The sequence below is a fragment of the Myodes glareolus genome, chromosome 7, assembly GCF_982192425.1.
Source record: "Myodes glareolus chromosome 7, mMyoGla1.1, whole genome shotgun sequence".
In the NCBI taxonomy this organism is placed as follows: domain Eukaryota; kingdom Metazoa; phylum Chordata; class Mammalia; order Rodentia; family Cricetidae; genus Myodes; species Myodes glareolus.
In genome coordinates, this window is record NC_142032.1 from 30,087,944 (window position 1) to 30,107,994 (window position 20,051).

Sequence of the window (20,051 nt, forward strand, 5' to 3'; positions counted from 1 at the left end):
AAGCTGTGTCTTCAGCAATAGGGTCTTACCCATCAGATTATAGAGAGTAACCAATAGTCTTGACAAGAGAGTGTGGTATTTGTTGCTTGTCTATGAGACCCCTTTGGCTAATGACTCAATAAAATGCCTGTTCTTGGCACTGGAAGTTTTTCTTGTTGGCATAAGATAGCTAGTTGGGGCATTGTCTCCACCATTACATGGTAATCCCATTTAAATTCCTTTTATATATGCTTAGGAAATATCTATCATATTAGGCTTCTATATGACTTTTCATATATGTTAGTTGCCCCTCTCCATATTCCCTCCTTTACCTTGTCATATATAAGCAAAAGGTCAATAATAACATAAAACTGCACAAAGCAAAATGAAGCAGATATTTGACAAAAATACAATCGAGTTTGTTTTGTGTTAGCCAAGTAATCCTGGGCATGGGGCGTGGCTGTTACTTCTTGTTGCTATCCTAGAGTTTTCAAGTGTGCCATTCATTCTTATCAATGAGCTTTTCCAGGTTTTTGTTGTTGTTTCAATGTGGGCACTCCATGCTACCAGCTTTCCTCTTAGAACCGCCTTCATTGTGTCCCCTAAGTTTGGCAGGTTATGTATTCATTTTCATTCAGTTATAAGAAGTTCTTTATTTCCTTCTTGATTTCTGTCTTGGCTTGATTTTCATTCAACAGTGAACTGTTCAGCTTCCATGAATTTGTATAACTTTCTACCCTTTCAATTGTTATTGATGTCTAGCTTTGGTCCACAACAGTCAGAAAGGACCCATATATACCTTGAGACTTGCTTTATATCATAATAATTAGAGAAAGTTCCTTTGGCTTCTGAGAAGAAAGTATAATCTTTAGTGTTGGGGTGTAATGTTCTGGAGATGTCTGTCAGGTCCATCTGCTTTATGACTCTCCTTTCCCTGACCCCCAGAGACAGTGTTTCTCTATGTAAAAGACCTGGCTTTCCTGGAACTTGTTCTGTAGATCAGACTGGCCTTGAATTTACAGAGATCTGCCTGACTCTGCCTCCTGAGTGTTGGTATTAAGGTGTGAGCCACCATGCCCAGTAATTTATGACACATTTTAAAACTCCAGTATCTCTCTGTGTAATTTTTGGTTTGACAGCCTATGTTTCTCATTTCCAGTTTTATCTTTACTTGGATTTTCTTTAGTTATTTTGTTTCTCTGTTAAGTCTACTTTCACATCTTGTATGTTTTTATTATTTTATTCAACTGCCTGTATTTTGGTTGTGGAATTTATCCATATACTCCTTGAACATATTCATATTTGTTAGTTTCAAGTCCTTGTCTTGTACTTCAGATAAATTGTCTTTCTCAGAGCCTATTACAATATGGCTTCTAGCAGAGGCATATTGTCTTGGTTGGTCATGCTTCTGTTTCTGCAGTGATATTTAGGAATCTTGAGTTATAATGTTTGGAGTGTTTCTAGGTGTGGCTATCTGGTCTTGTTTATGTTAGATGGGTATTCTGTTTGGGGGATGCTATTGTCCACTCTGAGTCCCAGGCAAATGTAGTGGCTGTGGGGTTCCTACTAGAGACTGAATGATTCTGGGTCTTAGCCAAGTGTGGCAGATGTGGGGTCCCTGGTGGAGAACTTTTCTGTGGGTTGCCAGGGAGTCACAAAGGAATGGACATGGGATAGAAAGCCGAAAGAAGCAGTGAAAAAGAACTAGGTCCAAACCAAGAGGCTGAATCCCAAAGAGGTGGAGGTGGGCTGGGAAGAGGGGCTCAGACAGGCAGGTTGTACCAGGGCTAAGAGTAAGTCTGGAAAGACCCGAATAAGGAGCAAGAGGGAGGATGAAGGTAGCCTGCCTGACTGTCAGCCTAGTGTGGGGGCTGGGGATCCTTGGAAGAGAGTAGTTCTACAGGTCAGAGGGGTGGCAAAGGAATGGAAGGAAAGGCTGAGAGTAGAAGCAGGGAAGAGCTAGGTATACCTTGGGTTGGCACCAAGACACTGAGTCCCTCATAGCAATGTTTAGCAGATACTGTTGCCCATTTTACAGATGAAGGAACAAACACAGAGAAGTCTCATGGCTTCCTCTCTTTAGGACTCTGCTCTGCTCTGAATCGAAGAAAAGTTAAATCCCCAAAGGAACAGTTTAGAACACATTGCTGTATTTTCTCATTGAAAGGAGACTGGATTAAGATCAGTCCTTCCTTCTCTGAACATGGGCACCTGTTTTTGATTTTCATTGCTGAAAAACTATACATCCCAGGACTCAGGAGTGAGAAACGCACCAAGTTTAAGTTTGAAGCCAGCTAGGGCTTTATAGCCTGTCTCAAAAAAGCAAAGCAAACCCAAACCCAACCAACCAATCAAACAAACAAGAAGTGGAAAACACTAAATGTGAGTATTTCATCTAACAGGTACCCGCTTTACACGGTACAGTCATGGCCTAGCTGAAAATCAGGAATTACTCCTGTAGTGGTTTGCTCTGTCCCTTTAAGAGACAAGCCACACCCACTCCCTCCCCTGTCCACCAAGGCAAGCTGACCTTCAGCTTCCAGCTTGAGTCTCTTCTCTTTTCTGCTCCCTCAAAGAGACTGCTTCTGCCTCGCTCTATTCTCCTCTTTTCTCCCCTTCCCCCATCTCTCTCTGTTTCTCTCTGTTCTTCCTTCTTCTCCTCTCACTCACTAAATAAATATCCAACCTCACTCTGCATGGTGCGCCTATACATGTCTCTGTCTCTTGCCCGCTGCATGGCTCTCTGCCAGGGACCAGCTGCCTTTAGAGACCTGTGGTGTGGTCTCATGATGTGCCCATCTGTCTGTCTTTCTTTGTGGGACTCACTACCCCTCGTGGCCCACTGCAGTCACTTGGGAAACTGCACCGTCCCTGCCTGGGACTGGCTGCTCTTGGGACCCGCTACCCACTGCCGCAGCTTGGGTACCTGCAGCGTTTCTGCCGCTGCAGCCACTCAGGAACCTGCAGCATTTTACTTAATCCATTACAAATCCGATTTTGCCATATACATGAAGACAGGGAAGGGAAAGAAAGGAAAGGGAAAGTGAGGGAAAGGAAGGGAAGGGGAAAGGGAAGGTAGGTCAGAGGGAAGGAAGGAAAAAGAGAAAGGGGAGGGAGTGATGGAAGGAGAGCAAGCGAAGCTAGTTTATATTCACTCTTGACCTTTTTCTAACTTTAGTTCTACCAGGACACTGAAGAAAAAGACCTACCTATAGAGTAAATAAGCAGTGGGCTTCTTTCCTCTATGCATTCTTTCAACAGTTGTCGTGGACCAACCTAGACAAAAATACCTCTTGCCAGGATAGGGGCATGGGACTTTAGAAATATAAGTAAGGAATACAGAGACTCATAAACATAATAAGGCAGAAACCATAGAAGATACTGGGAGGGCATTCCAGTGAATACTGAAATTGCCCATGTTTATTTTTTCATAGCTTTTATACCCAATGTAAAAGGGGAAAGAAAATAACAAAAGACTTTATTAACATGATACAAAGGATAACTCAAACTCAAACTGCTTTAACACTCTGATACATCAAATCATTAGCATTCTGTTGTTTAGACAGTATAGCTACTCTAGATCACATATCCTGAAGGCAGCCACTCCCCAGGTGACCTCACAGTTACAAAGAAGAAGGGGAAGTACATTTGCATATCTTTTGTTCCTGCTTTATGAAACAATTTGAGGTGTATTGGTATTAACTTTTTGAAAGTTTGGTAGAATTCTGATTTTGGTAATTTGTATATTCTCTCTCTGCCTTTTAGTTAGTTTGGATAAGGGTTTGTCAATCTTGCTGATTTTCTCGAAGAACCAACTCATTTCATTGATTCTTTGTTTTTGTTTTATTGTTTATTTTTTGTTTGTTTCTGATTTCTTGATTTTAGCCCTGAGTTTGATTATATCTTGTTGTCTATTCTTTTGGGTATGATTTTTTTTCTTTTTGTTCTAGAGCTTTCAGATGTGCTGTCAAATTGCTAGTATGAGAGCTCTCTAAATTTTATTTAGGCACTTAGTGCTACGAACCTCCCTTTTAGATCCACCTTATTTGTGTCCCACAAGTTTGGGTATGTTGTGTATTCATTGTCATTCAATTATAGAAAGTCTTTAATTTTATTCTTAATTTCTATCTTCACTCACTTTTCATCCGGTAGTAACTTGTTCAGTTTTAATAAGTTTGTTAACTTCCTGTTGTTTCTGCTGTGTTGATATCCAGTTTGAATCAGTGATGGTCAGATAGGATTCAGGGTGTTATTACAGTTTTCTAGTATTTGTTGAGGCTTGTTTTGTGTCTGAATAAATGGTCATTTTTAAAGTTCCATGAGGTGCTGAGAAGAAGGTATGTTCTTTTGTGTTTGGGAGAAATGTTTGTAAGTATCTGTTAAGTCCATTTGATTTATAACAACAGTTAGCCCCAGCAGCTTTCTGTTTGCTTTTTGTCTGTGCATTGGCAATGGTGGGGTATTAAAGTCTCCCACTGTTAGTGTATGAGGGTCAACATATAATTTTAGTTTAGCTGCATTTCTTTTATGAGCTGAAGTGCTTTTTTGTTTGATGTATAGATGTTAAGAATTGCAATGTCCTCTTGCAAGTGATAGATTTTTTTCTTTGATTAATATCTAGTATCCCTCCCTACTCTTTTAATTAGTTTTAGTTTGAATTCTACTTTTTCAGATATTAAAATGACTACATCAACTTGCTTCTAAGGTCTATTTGCTTGGGATATCATTTTCCATCCTTTTACCCCAAGGTGATGTCTATCCTTGATACCATAATTGTGTTTTGGGTGATGTAGCAGGATGGGTTTCTGTTTTTGTATCCATAATGTTAGTCTGTGGCTTTTATTGGTGAATTGAGATCATTGGAGTTGAGAGATATCAATGAACAGTGTTTTATTTCAGGTTTGATAGTGAGTTCCTGGCTGCCCTGGAACCCACTCTGTAGATTAGACTGGTCTTGAACTCAGAGATCCACCTGCTTCTGCTTCCCAAGTGCTGGGTTTAAAGACATTCACTACCATTGACTGACTAAAAGCAACGTTTGTTGATTCTTGTTATTTATGTATTTGTTAATTTGGTTGTTGTTAGTGGTGATGGTGGTGATGGTGGTGGTGGTGGTGGTGTGTGTGTTTCTTCTTGATTTCAGGGTCTGAGATTTATTTCTTGTTTTCTTGGATGTGGTTAACCTCTTTAGGTTGGAATTTTCCTTCTAGTGCTTTCTGTAGGTCTGGGTTTGTAGATAAATTTTGCTTTAATTTGGTTTTATCACCAATGTCTTTTCTCTAGCTATTGTGATAGAAAGTTTTTCTAGTGGTATTGACTGGCATCTGTGGTCTCTTAGAGTCTGTATGTAACATGAGCAGCTGGCCATTTGTAACATGGGGGCCTGCTTGTTTGTGCCATCTGTAACATGAAGGTCAGCTTGTTTGTTTGTGTTTTCTGTCCTGCCCAGTTCCCACAGTTGTTTAGCCCCCAAAAAATCACACAGAGATCTCCATAAGTTATAAAGCTGATTGGTCCATTAAGTCAGGCTTCTTATTAGTTCTTATAGCTTATATTAACCCATTGTTCTTATCTATGTTAGCCACATGGTTCAGTACCTTTTCTAGCTGGGCAGCTCACATGTTGCTTCTTTGGTGGTCTGGGAAGGAATGGTGGAGGGAGCTTCCTGCTTCCCAGATTACTCCCATTCTCTTTGCTCCACCTCTACTTCCTGTCTGGTTTTCCCACTTATACTTCTTGCCTGGCCAATCAGCATTTATTTAAAATATGATTGACAGAATACAGACTATTCTCCCGCACCATCTGTAGAGCATCTATTTCTACCTTTTAGAGTTTCCATTGAGAAGTCACATGTTATGCTAATAGGTTTGCCTTTTTCCTCCACACAGTTTTTAATATTCTTTCATTATTCAGTATATTTAGTGTCTTGTTTATTATGTGCAGAGGGGAATTTCTTTTCTGGACCAGTCTATTTGGTGTCCTATATATTTCTTGTACCTAGGTAGGCACCTCCTTCTTTCAGTTAGGGAAATTTTATTCTATTATTTTTTTGAAAATATTTTCTGTGCCTTTGACCTGGGTTTCTTCTTTTTCCCCTATTCCTTTTAAGAATAGTGTGCCAGACTTTCTGGATGTTTTGTGCCAGGAGCTTTTTTAGATCCAACATTTTCTTTAACCAAGGTATTTATTCTATTGTGTCTTCAATGCCAGAGAGGCTCTCTTCCATCTCGTGTGAACACAAGACGAGAATCTTGATGAGGCTTGCCACTGAGGTTCCTGTTGGAGTTCCTAAAGTTTTCATTTCCACATTTACCTCAGTTTGGGTTTTCTCTATTGATTTTCTTCCTACTTTCAGGTAGACTGTTTCCTGGACTGTTTTATAAACTTCTTTCCACTGTGCATGCTTTTGATTTATTCAAGGAATTTATTCATTTCCTCTTTAAGGACTTCTGTCATATTCATAAAGGCTGTGTCTTTATGGTCTTTGTCTTGTGCTGCAGCTATGTTGCAATTCTCAGGGCCTACTGTGGTAGGACTGCTAGGCTCTAGTGGAGATAGAGTGTCCTGGTTATTATTTTGTGTGTATGTGCTTTATGCTGGCTTCTGACCATCTGTATTTGTGATGGTTGTAATTCTAGGTGCCAATTTCTGGTCTTGTCTTTATTGGGTGTTTGTTCTGTTTCTTGGTTTTTGTTGCCCTCTCTGATTCTTAGGGACAGAGTGTGGTGACTGTGTGTTGCTGGCTAGGAAATTCTTCTGGGATCTGCTAGGTGTGGCCATTGGGAGTTTCTGGCAAAATGTGTTTCTAGGTATCAGGAGCTGAAGTTTAGGAATGGGGTTGGGCTGGGGACAGGGTCAGGGATGGGCTGAGGGGTTCCACAGGAAGTGGGAAAGCAGAATGTTCCACCAGGATCTACGTAGTCCTCTAGAAACGGGGTCAGAGAGTGAGGAGAGTCCCAACAGGTAGTCTGATACAGAGTCGGAGATGAGACTGGGGGGTTGGGTATGGAGGAGAGGATGGAGAGTGAAAATCTGAAGCTTGTTTATCTGCTTCTCTGGGTTGCCACACTTGCCTCCCTGGCAGGCAAGGGCAGCGTTAGCGAGTCTTCAGATGCAGTGTCACAAAGGGTCACAGGGTAAGAGTGGGTGGTGGTATAGTCACAAAGCTGATACCCACACCTAACTCCACATCCTGTCTTCACTCTGGCGCTCACCCAGGGTGTGAATGTGATAGCATCAGAAAAGGAGGCAGGGTTTCATGGTGTTCAGGCTGAAAGAGACTGGGAACTGCAGTTTTCAGTGTAGACAAGTCACATCAGCATCATGCTTTTGCTGTGTTTCGTGGGTTTTTTGTTTGCTTTTGTTTGGTTTAGTGTTTTGATTCTTGCCTATTGGCTAACACTTACCCTTTGGTTACTTTCCTTCCTGGCAAAACCATATAGTTTGAATTCTACCTCTATCATGATGCCTTCCCAGGACGTTTTTCACACTAGATATGAGCCTAGATAATATTATGTTTTGGTTGTGAGCCTAGCCTTTAATGGCTGAGCCTTCTCTACAGCCCAATATTACGTTTAGCTAAGCATGGTATTTCCTATGTGGCTACTTCGTTTGCAGGGAGAAAGCCCTTTAAGAAGTCTCCCTATGTCACTGGGCAGCATACACCCTGAGTCTCTTGTGATCTGGCCTTTGATCATGCTTTTGTGCCCTCCCTTGAAACCCCTTTTGACTTCTTTGGTGCTGGCATACTAAACAAATGTCTTCCCTGTACTTTTATTTCCTCACTCTCTTGGTTATCTTCAGGGCTTTCCACATGCCGCATCCTCTATTGGTTAAAGAGAATTACTAAAATGGCTATAATTCTTGACCTCTACCAGAAACCATACCTTCTGCAATGTGCCTTCTGTATGGGGATGGAGACCATTCTCCTCTCCTTGAATCTGAGCTGGCCCTAAGACTGCCTGTGGCCAACAGGCTTCGGGGAAAGTTTCTCTGTAACAATTTTGAGCCTAGACACTGAAAAGGCTTGCGGGTTCCTACCCTGTCTTTGAAGCTTACTCAGCTGTCATAATTTAAAGCCTCCACTAGGCTGATGAAAAAAAAATAAACCCAGATGGAGCAGAGGCAGTCTGTCTGATGGAGCCTTTCTAGATGAGTGGTTCCCTGCCAACCTCCCTACCCAGACTAGCATCGCAGTGGACGTGATAGCAAGTCCCCGGCTACAGCTGCCCTGCTGGTCCACAACTGTGAGCTAAAGAAGTTATTACTTGGGGCTGGAGAGATGGCTCAGTGGTTAAGAGCATTGCCTGCTCTTCCAAAGGTCCCGAGTTCAAGTCCCAGCAACCACATGGTGGCTCACAACCATCTGTAATGAGGTCTGGTGTCCTCTTCTGGCCTGCAGACATACATACATACAGACAGACTATTGTATACATAATAAATAAATAAATAAATAGAAGGTATTACTTTTGCCTAGTAAATGTTGGGGTGGTTTGTTATATAGCCACAAATATTGATAGACTGTATCAGCCGCCTCGTTGGTTTCAACTTAGATATCAACTCTTTGGCAAAGCCCTTTCTGGCAACCTCTTTTTGTAGGCTTACCTCTTATAGATCCCAGAGGGACAAATAGTCCAGGATTAGAGTTACTTGCATATCTTCTCTGTTCCAATCCATATTTAATTTTTTATTTTAAAATCATTATTAAAAAGCCCCACTGTTTATTTTAAGTAGCATTGAGGATGAAACCCAACCTAACACACGCTAGATACAGACCTTGCCCTGAACCACATCCTAGCCCAGTCTGTAAGAGGCGTGAGGGCAGGAGTTTTTGTTTCGTTTTGTGTTTTTGAGGTAGGGTTTCTTTGTGTAGCCTTAGCTGTCCTGGAACTCTGGAACTCGCTCTACAGGCCAGGCTGGCCTCAAATTCAGAGCTCTGACTACTGAGTGTTGGAATTAAAGATGCGAGCCACTATTAACTATCAGAATCCTTGTTTAATTACATATTCCATAGATTCTCAGAAAATGTTGTTGAAGGAAGGAATGCAGAGGTTGCAGTTTATGAACTGTGTATGATCATTTTTTCCTTCCACCGAACTGTCTTGAACCATGATGAACTTCTTTTGTTTTATTTCCCTCTCCAAATCCTTTACTTACCATTTAAACGTCAAGAAGTTGGATCTTGACTTCTGGTACTTACGTTTCATTAACAAGCAATACTGGATCTGAGCTTCCTCATGGTACTGATGAGTGGTAACTGTGCCCTTCAGATAGGGCCACACTGTCTAGCTGTAACAGTCCATCATCCCCATAGTACCCTCAGTGCCCATTGCGGTTCCTTTACAGACTCTGTAGTCTCTCTCACACACTGCTTCAAAGAAAGGTGGCTGATAAGTGTGCCCACTTATTTACTTCCCCTTTCAGTACGAGAGTGATGTGGGCATCCCTGGCCTCCCCAAACATTGCTGGCCCTCTACAAACTCTCAGTTTTCTCTTTTCATTCAAAGGATTTTCAAAGATAACTCAGCTCTTCATCTGACTAAACTGGAGCAAGATTTTTAAAACCAAGTAACTTAGTTGCATGACGGCAGAAGCCATGGATGGCTGAAGGCATCCTTACCCACAAGTGCTGGCAGGGCGGCGGGCACTCATGCCAACTTTCTGATGTTGTCTCCTTCAGTGGCATTCTTCACACACTTTGTAAAACTACTGCTGTCTCCATTTTGATGAAATAAAACACATTTTAAGTATCCTGAGACAAGATTGAATGGTTTGAAAATGTTGGGGCTTTCACTATTCCTTCTATGTCTAAGGCTTCTATCTTAATGGTTGGGTCTTGCATGAAGCCTCACCTCTGTCATTGCAAATCCCACATCTCTAAAGAGAAGCTCAGCCAGGCTGGCTTGCCCTCAGCAGGAATGCCAACCTTCCCATTGTTTATCCTGGCATCTATCTACTCTGACTGGGCAGAGCTGGCACTGGGAAGATCTGAGTAAAAATTTGAATAGATTAACCCTCGAACTGACACATAGGAATGGGAAATATTCTGGTTTCAGATCATATCTTCAGTTCCATGTACTCATTTGCAATATCAACAGGATTGGCAACTTGGTAACAGCCACTGGCAAACTAGATTTACCAAATCCCTTATGTAAACACCAGTATAATTATCCAGTTCCAAAGAATTTGTATCACTATGGTACATATAAGGGTTATTCTACTTGGGCATGACAACTTGTCTGCTCTCTGATTAGCCAAGTGAATTAAACACGTAGTACCTTGGTTCACTAGCTCTGACTCAATTTACTTCCCCATGACCTTAGCCCACTGGCTGAGGAGCTCAACCATGATGTAATCTGAGACAAGCCCAGTCTGAAGGATCTGAGGAGAGAAACAAGAACTGATTTTTATCAGAACTGAGCTGGCTGTGTTTGCCCCCACGATGCATTGCAATGCACGATTACATTGGATGGTGGCCTTATCTTATGCCTAAGCAGAGTGGATTTCATCAGCTTCCTTGAGAAATACCTGAATGAATCCCTGCAAAGTTTCCTTTTGTGTCACAAAAGTAGCATGTGATTGTTACAGGAGAAATTTAACATGATGAAATGGAATGAAAACTAAAAGTCGTTCTTTAAATCGCCCCTAGCAAACATTTGTAACGTCTTGAGATGCATTGAGTGCCTCTGTCGTCATTACATTTTCAATAGCTTTAGAATATTTACTTCTTTCTTATAAAGCCTAAAGTGGGGGTGGGTAGGGGCATATGTTCTGGAGGAACGTGTTTCCCAATGAGGGTATTTTAGAGCTCAGAAAAAGAAGTGATAGAAATTAGCACCCACTTTAATCCCAGCACGTGGGAGGCAGAGGCAGGTGGATCTCTGAACTTGAGGCCAACCTGGTTTATAGGGCAGGTTCCAGGAGAAGCAGGCCTACACAGAGAACCCTGTCTTGACAAACAGAAATAAGCCAAACCAAACCAACAACTGGTTATAGTTCCAGACTGAGGCATTTTGAGTCTCTTTCAGCTTTTTCTCTTGCCACTGAGACCCACTTCCCTACATACTGGTTGTTGTACTGTCTATCATCGGAATAAAAATACTTGGCTACGCTTAAGCAAATCAAAAGTCCCATGATATGACTAAGCCCCAGAGCCTCTCCTAGACGACAGAACTTTGATTTTTTTCCTGTGAATTTCTGTGAGCTACAGATCTTTTATCTTTACTTCCTGTTCTTAACTATGTGTTAAAGTTGAAGTTTCATCAACTTTTATGTTGAGTTAGAGAAATTTTGATACCTTTTGAGCTAAATGAATAACCATTTTATTGGAGGTGTTTGATGAATGGAATGACATTTACAAAGGCGTATAGGTGAGCCCAGATGAGGAATTCTGAGGAACCATCTTCATCCACTGGCAGTATGATTGCATGAAGACAGGAGGTTCGGTGTAGTAGCAAATGCATTCCTTAGTTGCCTAACATGGAAATGTTGATTTCTTATTATGAAAAGCATATGCCTGGTCTGGTGAGTCTCTGAGGTTTGTTTCCTCCTCCTGAGACCTGGCACCTGGGATGCACTGCAATTCAGTTTTGCAGCGAGGTAGAAGGAGAACCTAGACGGAGCTCACGCCTTCTTCAAAATTCTCATTGTCATTCGCTTCAGTCTAGAAGTGACATATGCCACTGGCACCCACAACCCACAGTCCTTTGGCCTGTAACTGCCAGAGAGGAAAGCATTCCTTTGCTATATGTCCACGAAGGGGTGGAGAACCAGATTTGAGTGAGCTCGGCACGTTACCACAGTGACCACAAGCAAGGAACTTCGGTTTGTCTCTTGGTGTTAACTGTGTGACTTAGATGACCTCAGAATCCCCACTTCTTCTTGGAACCTCAGAGTCTAAATGATTGATTTCTTCTTAGAGTAGCTTTGGGGGTTGGAATACATTGTGTTCCGTAGCTTATTGTTACTCTGAGATTCTCATATCTATTAATAGCGTAAGGCGCATGCTCATATTGCATAGTGACACCGAGAGCTCACAAGAGGACCAAGGACAGATAAGCTTGTCCTCAGAATCTAGTTTGGCTATATGACCTCCAGTTGTTTACTCTCCCTGTGATAGTTTTGTTGCTGTTTATTTGATTTTCAATTTAAATATAAACAAGTATAGGAATACTATTACCCTCCCAGAGTTCTGGGGCACTAGATGGGGGTAATTTGAATTCTGTTCTTGGAACAGTGCCTAGCATGTACTAAAATAAAAGCTCACTATGTTCATTTTACAGTGAGTTTTAAAGGTGCCTCTCCTTGTCCTACAGCTTTGCAAATGTCTACACATAAGGTCTCCACGGGCTATGGCTGTTTTAATTATTGTCTGTCTTGTTTTGGTTAAGTAAGTCAGCCCAGCCCATGCAAATCTCTAATCTACTGACCCACAAAATGGAGTTATGTACGTGGTGTGTAGGAGACTTGGGGCTGAGGCTCAGCACCTTGTACCTGTGCCTCGTAAGCTTAGATTTTCCCTGGCTCCATCTTGGCTCTGACATCTGAGATGGATCCTGCCTTTGACCTCTTCAGGCTCCTGATTCCTGTCGGGTTCCATGCTCTGACTCATAGACTGATGTGGCCCCTAAACTCGTAGGGATCATCCCGCTTAGCTGGGGAATTCCACCTCTAGTATCATTTACTCCAGATTCAAGCTCCACCTCCGTTTCTGGCTAACAGAGGAGCTTTGTGGTAGACCAGTGTCACATACTGACCCTCTAATTTCCTCAGCTGTACCTCTTGATGTACTTACTACATGTCATCTTGCCATTACCACCATCCCAAATGCATGAAAAATCTGCAGGGATCAGTCCCTCTGCAGGCAAGATCTCTCTAGGAGATTCATGTAAGCAAGAATATTTTCCTCCCTTGTCCGAGGTTTTTATAGGAATTGCCTTGGAATGTAGAGGAACGGCCACACCAAGCGAGAATACGAGAAGTGGTCTGTGGTTCCCGAATAGGAGCTGGGTGACTGACTTTGATTGTCAACTGGATTCGATGAAGAAATTCCTAGGGCATTAGTGAAGGGCACCTTTGGGCATCTCTGTAAGGAACTTTCAAGAGGATTAATTCAGGAAGGAAGACCCACCCTGCATAGGCAGCATCATGCCAGGGACTCAGGGCCAGATTGAACCAGGGAGAAAACAGGAACCGGCCGGGTGAGTGCTGCCGTTCTTCTCACTGCTATTTCTTCCAGCTGTCCCTGCCCCCATGGCTTCCTTGCTAAGATACTGTACCCTCATCCTGGGAGCCAAAATGAATCCCTCAAGTTGCTTCTTGTCGGGTGGTGACAGTACCATAAAGTAACGAATACAGATGCTGCCAGGCTCCCACTACCTTTTGCTTCTTGATGAATCTAATGTGGGCGGAGGGGACTCTGTGCATGGCTGTAGATGGGTGCTGTAGGCAGGGAAGTGGTGGTTTCTCACCAGGTGCATCTCATCCTCAGGTCTTATTCTGCTCAGTACATGGAAGGCATCATCCCTTCCACCAGCCTCGCCTCAGCCTCACCTCTAGCTTTTGTGTCTCTTAGAAAAAGTGTGTGAGCCCAGCCAGTTCTAGATACTGTCAGGCTGCCTCCTGACTCTCCCTCTTTTCTCAAGTTTTATCAAAAGGCAATGGGTGCTTTTCCCATAGGCCCACAGTCTAAGCGGGGGATGCCAAGCCGCCAAGATTCCTAGGGTGGGCAAGAGTTAAAGGAAAAGATATTGTCACCCTGTCTCTGGAATGATGATGAATGCGGCTGTTGCCTGTCCCCTTCCCATCTGCCTTTTGCAATCTTGTATGGCAAACATGTCACATTTGTCACTGACAAAACGAAACAAATTCTTCTCTGTGGCTTTGGAAACGGATAAATCACTGGAGAATAATTTCCAAACACTCTGGGAAAGGTTACACAGATCTCCAGGGCTGATCACAAGTGCAGAAGTGGGGAGGTTTTGCAATTCCAATTTTATCTCCTCTCACCGGGCAGCTTATCAACACTCAGTAGGGAGATCTTTGGAACCCAGCAGAAGACAGGGGCTAAGAAAAGATAACGCTGCTGTAAGGGCTTAGAGGCACAAAATCTACCACTCTTAGACAGCCGCACAGTGTCACAACTGACATTTGGATATAAAATTAGCAAAGAACTTAAAAAATTGTTTTATCTCATGATGTTTTCACAAGATTTGTTCTTGTTAGGGTTTTTCTCTAAGAAGGAAAACTAAGTCCCAGAGTGATTAAAGAAACCAATATTAATCTTCAGATCCAAGTCCCAACCCATCCCACGCCCCAAATGGCCCCACTTCTCTTTTTCCTTTGCATCCAAGCAGAGCTGGAGTCAACTGGGAGGACTCTCCAACAACACTGGTCATTTCTCTCTCTCTCTCTCTCTCTCTCTCTCTCTCTCTCTCTCTTTCTCTCTCTTTGAGCAAAGTTAGAGGCTGCTCAGTGCTTACTGACTTGGTGAATTTTCTAGGGTGGTTAGTATGTAGTGTGTTCTTTCATGTTTATACCTTATGCTCCCTGGTTCTGGGGTTCTCATTAAGTCTTTGCTCAGGGACTTGAGCTTCCCACTGCCTGGTAGAATGTCCCTCAATGCGATCCCAGACTCATTGTAGGATAAGGGTAGCATGTGACCTTAAATGAGACATCCAAATTCCAGATTGCAAGAGCAGGGATTTCTCTTGCAGATCAAGGTTAAACGGATACAAGTGAAAAGGTGAATCTACAGTTAAGATAAAATGTTTTGGGATTCAAAGCAATTTTTCCCCCATCCCTGTGCAGTTTCTGTGAGTTGTTAATGTACTACAATGTCAGCCCATTTAAAATTAATTTATTTTATGAAAATTTACCATGTCAAACTGCTCATCACTTTACATTTTAAAGATCAGCCCAGAGTACCTTGGAAGGTGGCTCAGTTAGTAAAACGCATGCTATGTAAGCATATGGACCTAAGAGGAGTCCCCAATACCCACTTAAAGAGCTAGGCATGGTGCCCTGTACCTGGAAGTCTGCTGTTAGAGATACTGAGATAGGCAGGTCCCTGGGGCTTGATGGCCAGCCAACCCTGTCTAATCAGTGAGCCTCAGGTCCAAGTAAGAGACCCCGCCTCAAAAAAAGTGGATGATTTCTGAGAAATGTCATACAAAGTTGACTCCTGCCTACACATATGCACATGCACACATACTGTAAGAACACTGAACATACACATACACATAGCTTCCCCCAAATGTTCCCAGAAACCATTTGACGTGAACAGAATCTTCTGCTTAGAATGCAAACATTTTTCAAAGAGTGGAAGGTCCAACACTTGTTTTTATGAGGCCGAGCTTGGACTGTTTTTAGTGGGGGCGTATCAGAGACTCCCCTAGGGAGCTTAGAAGAAAAGAATTTTCTTCTATCAGGGCTGAGATAGCACTAGAATCTCTGCATAGGCTAAAGACCAAGAGTTGAGGCTGAGCTCTTGGACGCAGCTTCACCTTCAGAGTTTAGCTGCTCAGAGACAGAGCACGTGGGCCAGAGTTGTGGAATGAGAAAACAGCCAGGAAGCTGCTAGAAGGTCCATGCTGTCATGAGACAAAGCGGCAAGACGCATGCATCTGAGCCCGCATCTCTCCAAATGGCTCAGTCCTGATGGCAGTGCATCTGACAGGCAGGTCCTCATCCATGATGGCAGAATAGGCAGGTGCGGGTCCAGCATCTGGGACAGGAATGGGAATTGAGTGAAGCCTTGTGTTTCATCTGTTATTACCCGAAACCTGTCTGCCCTGCTAAGCAGCGTATCAAACAAAGCTTGTTTCTCATGCCTCTGTCCTGTCCTCCCAACCATCCATGTATCCGTCCACCCACCCGCCCATCTAAATTAGGCCTTTTTGTTTGGTTTCTCTTAAAAAACAGTTCTGTTTCAAGAATTATTTCAGCACAACAACCGCAACAAGATTTCTTCAAAAATAGAGCCACAGCATCATTACCATACTAACGTTTTAGCCAAATTCTTTAATAGCCTCTGATGCTTAGACAGTACTCAGCTTTCCCGAATTGTCTCAGAACTTCGGGGAAACACACATCTGCTTTCTCTTAATCAGATTCCGAGCGGCGCTGGCTTGGTGTTTACGGTGTCTGATGCTGCTCTGACTCTTAGGGCTCTGCTACTCCGTGTTGTCCCCTCTTCTCTCTTCTTCACCCCTCCTTGTTAGCATCACGGCTTTCTTGTTCTTTCCTCTCACAGCCCCAGCGGGTTCCTTCCACTCTTCCTGCCCCTCCTTTCTTCTCCTCTGCATTTATAGAAACCAGCTCACTGTTCAGTATCTGGCAGCCTGGCCTTTTCTGGCTGACTCAGCATATTGGTCCTGTCACACATTCTCTTGTGTTTTTGTGTTTTCTATAAAGCAAGCACTCAGATTTAAGTTTAGCTTAATGACAGAACTTTTGAAAGTGAGTTTTGAACATCACCCAGAGACTTGCCAGATCTCTGTGTTGAGTCCTTTTCATGTCCTGCCCATTTCTTAGATGGTGAGAAAATGTCTTTTACCAATTACTTGACTCTTTCAGGGTAGATTTGTACAGAAAAAAAAAGAATAGATTTTTTTATTTCCGAAATCACCCCTGTTATCTTTTTTCTGCCTTTCTTCCTTCCTTCTTTCCTCCCCCATCCTCTTTCTTTGTACTCTCAGCTATTAGAAAGGAGAATTTGTTCCTTAGGGTCTTTTCAGAAATGATGGTTTGACAGGAATGCTGAATGTCTGTGTCTGTAGCACAGTGATGAATTGCTGTGGATTACAGCAATTAGCTTGTGTGACCGATTAGACGGTAATGACAAAGGAGTAGAAATGCTGTCCTGATTTTATTAGTGCACATGAATTGAAATATTACATCATACTTCATAAATAAGAACAAATATTATGTTAATCACAAAACTCTAAAATATATGAGATGAAAATGCCTACTGCCTTTATGAGATCATAGATTCAAATATATTTGTTTCTTCCCATTCTAAAATTATTTTAAAAGCCACTATCAGTCTCAGATTAGGAACTTTTTTAGTTCTTTTGACACAGTTCTAATAATATTGATGACCTTCTTGAATCCTGATAATATTAGAGATTTAGTTCAAGTAATTCCTGTCCCTGACTCCAGAGCAAGTGTCTATCCAAGGATATTTGGTTTCTTGAGCAAGAAATGATATAAAAGAAAATATGGATTTCATCTGAAACAGATGCTTTCTTAAGACAGTTCAATTCCTAATTATTCTAAAATTACTTAAAGAATAAAAGGTGTGACTGTCAATGTCGCATGTATGAAGTCAGTACCACGCCTGCTGAGGCCTAGAAGTGATAGAAATTAGTAACGTCTTGTGGAAATTTGGGACTCGGAGAGATGGTTCAGTGGTTAGAAGCTCTTGCTGCTTTCCCAAAGGACTTGAGTTCAGTTCCCAGTATGCTTAGCAGGTTGCTCACCTGTAATCCCAGTTCCATGGAAAATGACACCCTTTTCTGGCCTCCACTGGCACCTGTGTGCATGTGGTGCACACACACACAAACACACACACACACACACACACACACACACACACGATGCCAATGGTTACAGTTTAGGTGTGAACAGATTTCCCTCCAGTTTGCTCTGTGCTGAATCATTTTTGTTACAAGGTATGAGCTCTACAGCTATCAGCAGTCTGCCTTTTGAGGCTCCTTTGCCCTCCAGGCTTGAACCTGCCCTGATGGCTGATAGAAAGCTCCATAGCAGGCCCGCGAAGCCCTAAGAATTTGATCCATGCTGGAGCAATTAGATGCCATCTTTCAGGACTCAAAGACCAAAGAAAGAGCACAGTGCCCTGAAGTAACTGGAAAGCACCCTTCTCAATGGCAGTGATCTACTAGACGGTTCTGGAGCTCCTACTCTGATATGTGCAGAGCTGTTCCTCCTGAGAATTCTCATCTCCCCTCCCTCTCCTCCTGCTGCTTACATTAGCTAGATTTATTACCTTTAAGAATTTTAACCGAAATACATCAACTAAAAAAACCCCTCATTTGCCGCCGTGACTTAAACTGTTACTTTATGCAGAAGAAGACAGCATTAAGAGTCATCACTTCGTGATCTGTCTAGAGGCGTTTACTTGTAATTCTAGAGACCCCTGTCTTTTCTAACTCTGCAAAGGATCAGACAGCCTGCAAGCTGCTTCCTAGACCTTGAATTTAGGAGGAAGAAAGGGAATCCAAACAGGGGAGTGAACCTATGCTGACAGGCCATTGCTTAGCTTCCCGCTTGCATAGAAGACAGTATTTAAGGAGAGGGAAAAACAGCCCCTTTCTTCTTTACAAAAGTGATACAGGGCTGTTACAGAAACCACCGAGGGATGAAAAAATGAAAACAAAAACTACCATTAATCACCAGACAATTGCCTTAGTTTTGCCATCTGTTCTTGTGTCTGTTTGGTCTTTATCATGTGCTATTGCAAACTTGAGACAACTTAATATTTGGTGTAATTGGAACTTCTCAGTTCGTCAGTTCTATATACTACCGCCGCGGTCACTATTTTAAGACAGGCTCTAGGAACATGCTGCAGACTGGTCTCTAGAGCTTGGTGTACGGGACTGTTCCTTGCTTCCAACATTTTGAATATCTATATTATTTATGAATCACATTCTTATTTAATTTGGACCTTCTGTTTTGCTACGAGGGCCTGAAAACCGAAACATTAAAAGCACTGCTTTGTTCTGTAATGGGTATAACTATCCCATTTATAGTGGTTCCCGGAGCCCACACCCATGCCCAACAACATCCATTTTCTTCCAGCTCACAGGCTGAATAAATACAGGAGATACATATTTTTAGCGATGTGGGTTGCAGTTCTTGTCCCCAGAACTTGTCATACTGGAAGAGTTGCATTGGGATCGAAATAACCTTTGGTCTAACAGGCCTTCTGCGGAGGCCTCCAGTAGCAGGCAGGTTCAGGAGACTGTGAGAGCCTGCTGGGAAGCTTTCTGTAATCAATGTACTTTAGTCACAACCTTCCGCTGTGGCCACAGGTATGCTAATGAGCCCTTAGCATACCTAATGACTTGACTATGGAATCTTTCCTCAGTAGATTTGGGAACGCATTGAACAATCAGCCTCATAAACTGCAAGGGACAAGGAGCAAGATTCTGCATGGCCATTTGCTCTCCTGGGAGGTGAACACTGCTTTGAATCACAGAATCAGGTAAGAATGACTTTTCTTTTTCTCAATGGGGAGAGATGGAAAAAGAATCATAGCTCATATCTTATTATCCAGTACCTAAGTAAAATCTGGAAGCTTTCCCTCGTTTGCATAGTTGTGAAAGCTCGTTTGTGTCCAATTGTTAATTTTTTCATAGTTGTCTCCTTGAAAAGCAGATCTTTGTGGAGCTGTGACAGATAGCTACACTTGCTGACTTCTGCCCAATCAAAGGAGCCACTGTGAAATCCAAACTCATTTAAGATGCAGTGAGAAGTGCGGTGTCTTATGGAATATCTGCATTCTGAAGACAGACAAGACAGCTGCCTTCATGTTTGATTTGAGACTTTATTAATCATTGCTGGAAATAAACAGGGCTACTACAAAGTCTGATGTCCTGAGAGGGGGTGTTAAAGTCAGCTGATGTAGTTGAAAAAGAATGGGAATGCGTTAGCAGCACTCGTGATAGACAAGCAGGGTGGGGAAGCTTAGGAGGCAGAGCACTCAAGATCCAGTAAGAGCTTAGAGCAAGAGAGTTCTTGCTTTGTATAGTTGTATAGTTGATAGTGTAAAACCAACACACACACACAGACGACACATAAACACACACATTATCTGTGTTTCATAGGCGAGCTGTGACCACATTTATATATACAGTCTTCATTCTGATGCTCTAGGATTGAGATGCCCAGTTGTTCTTCATCATGATTCAAAAGAAGCACCTAGAAATAGCTTTTTATAGAGTTATTTAAATTTTTATATTTATCTTATTTATTTTACATGTTATGGATATATCATTTATATTATTTGTTAGATGTTAGCTATGTAAAATATACTATATTATCAATTATTA

General features: G+C 42.3%; 1 protein-coding gene across 3 annotated transcripts in view; it reads left to right on the forward strand.

Moving 5' to 3' along the window:
• The window catches only part of Asah2 (N-acylsphingosine amidohydrolase 2), a 105,162-nt gene that overhangs the window by 17,000 nt on the left and 68,111 nt on the right, over positions 1 to 20,051 (forward strand). For 2 of the 3 annotated variants that reach the window (XM_087908001.1, XM_087908000.1), the window contains exon 2: positions 19,091 to 19,204. The gene's annotated coding sequence lies outside the window, so the exon portion shown is untranslated. Of the gene's footprint in view, positions 1 to 18,956; positions 19,205 to 20,051 lie in introns of those variants that run through there. The other variant, XM_087907999.1, reaches the window with a different exon arrangement.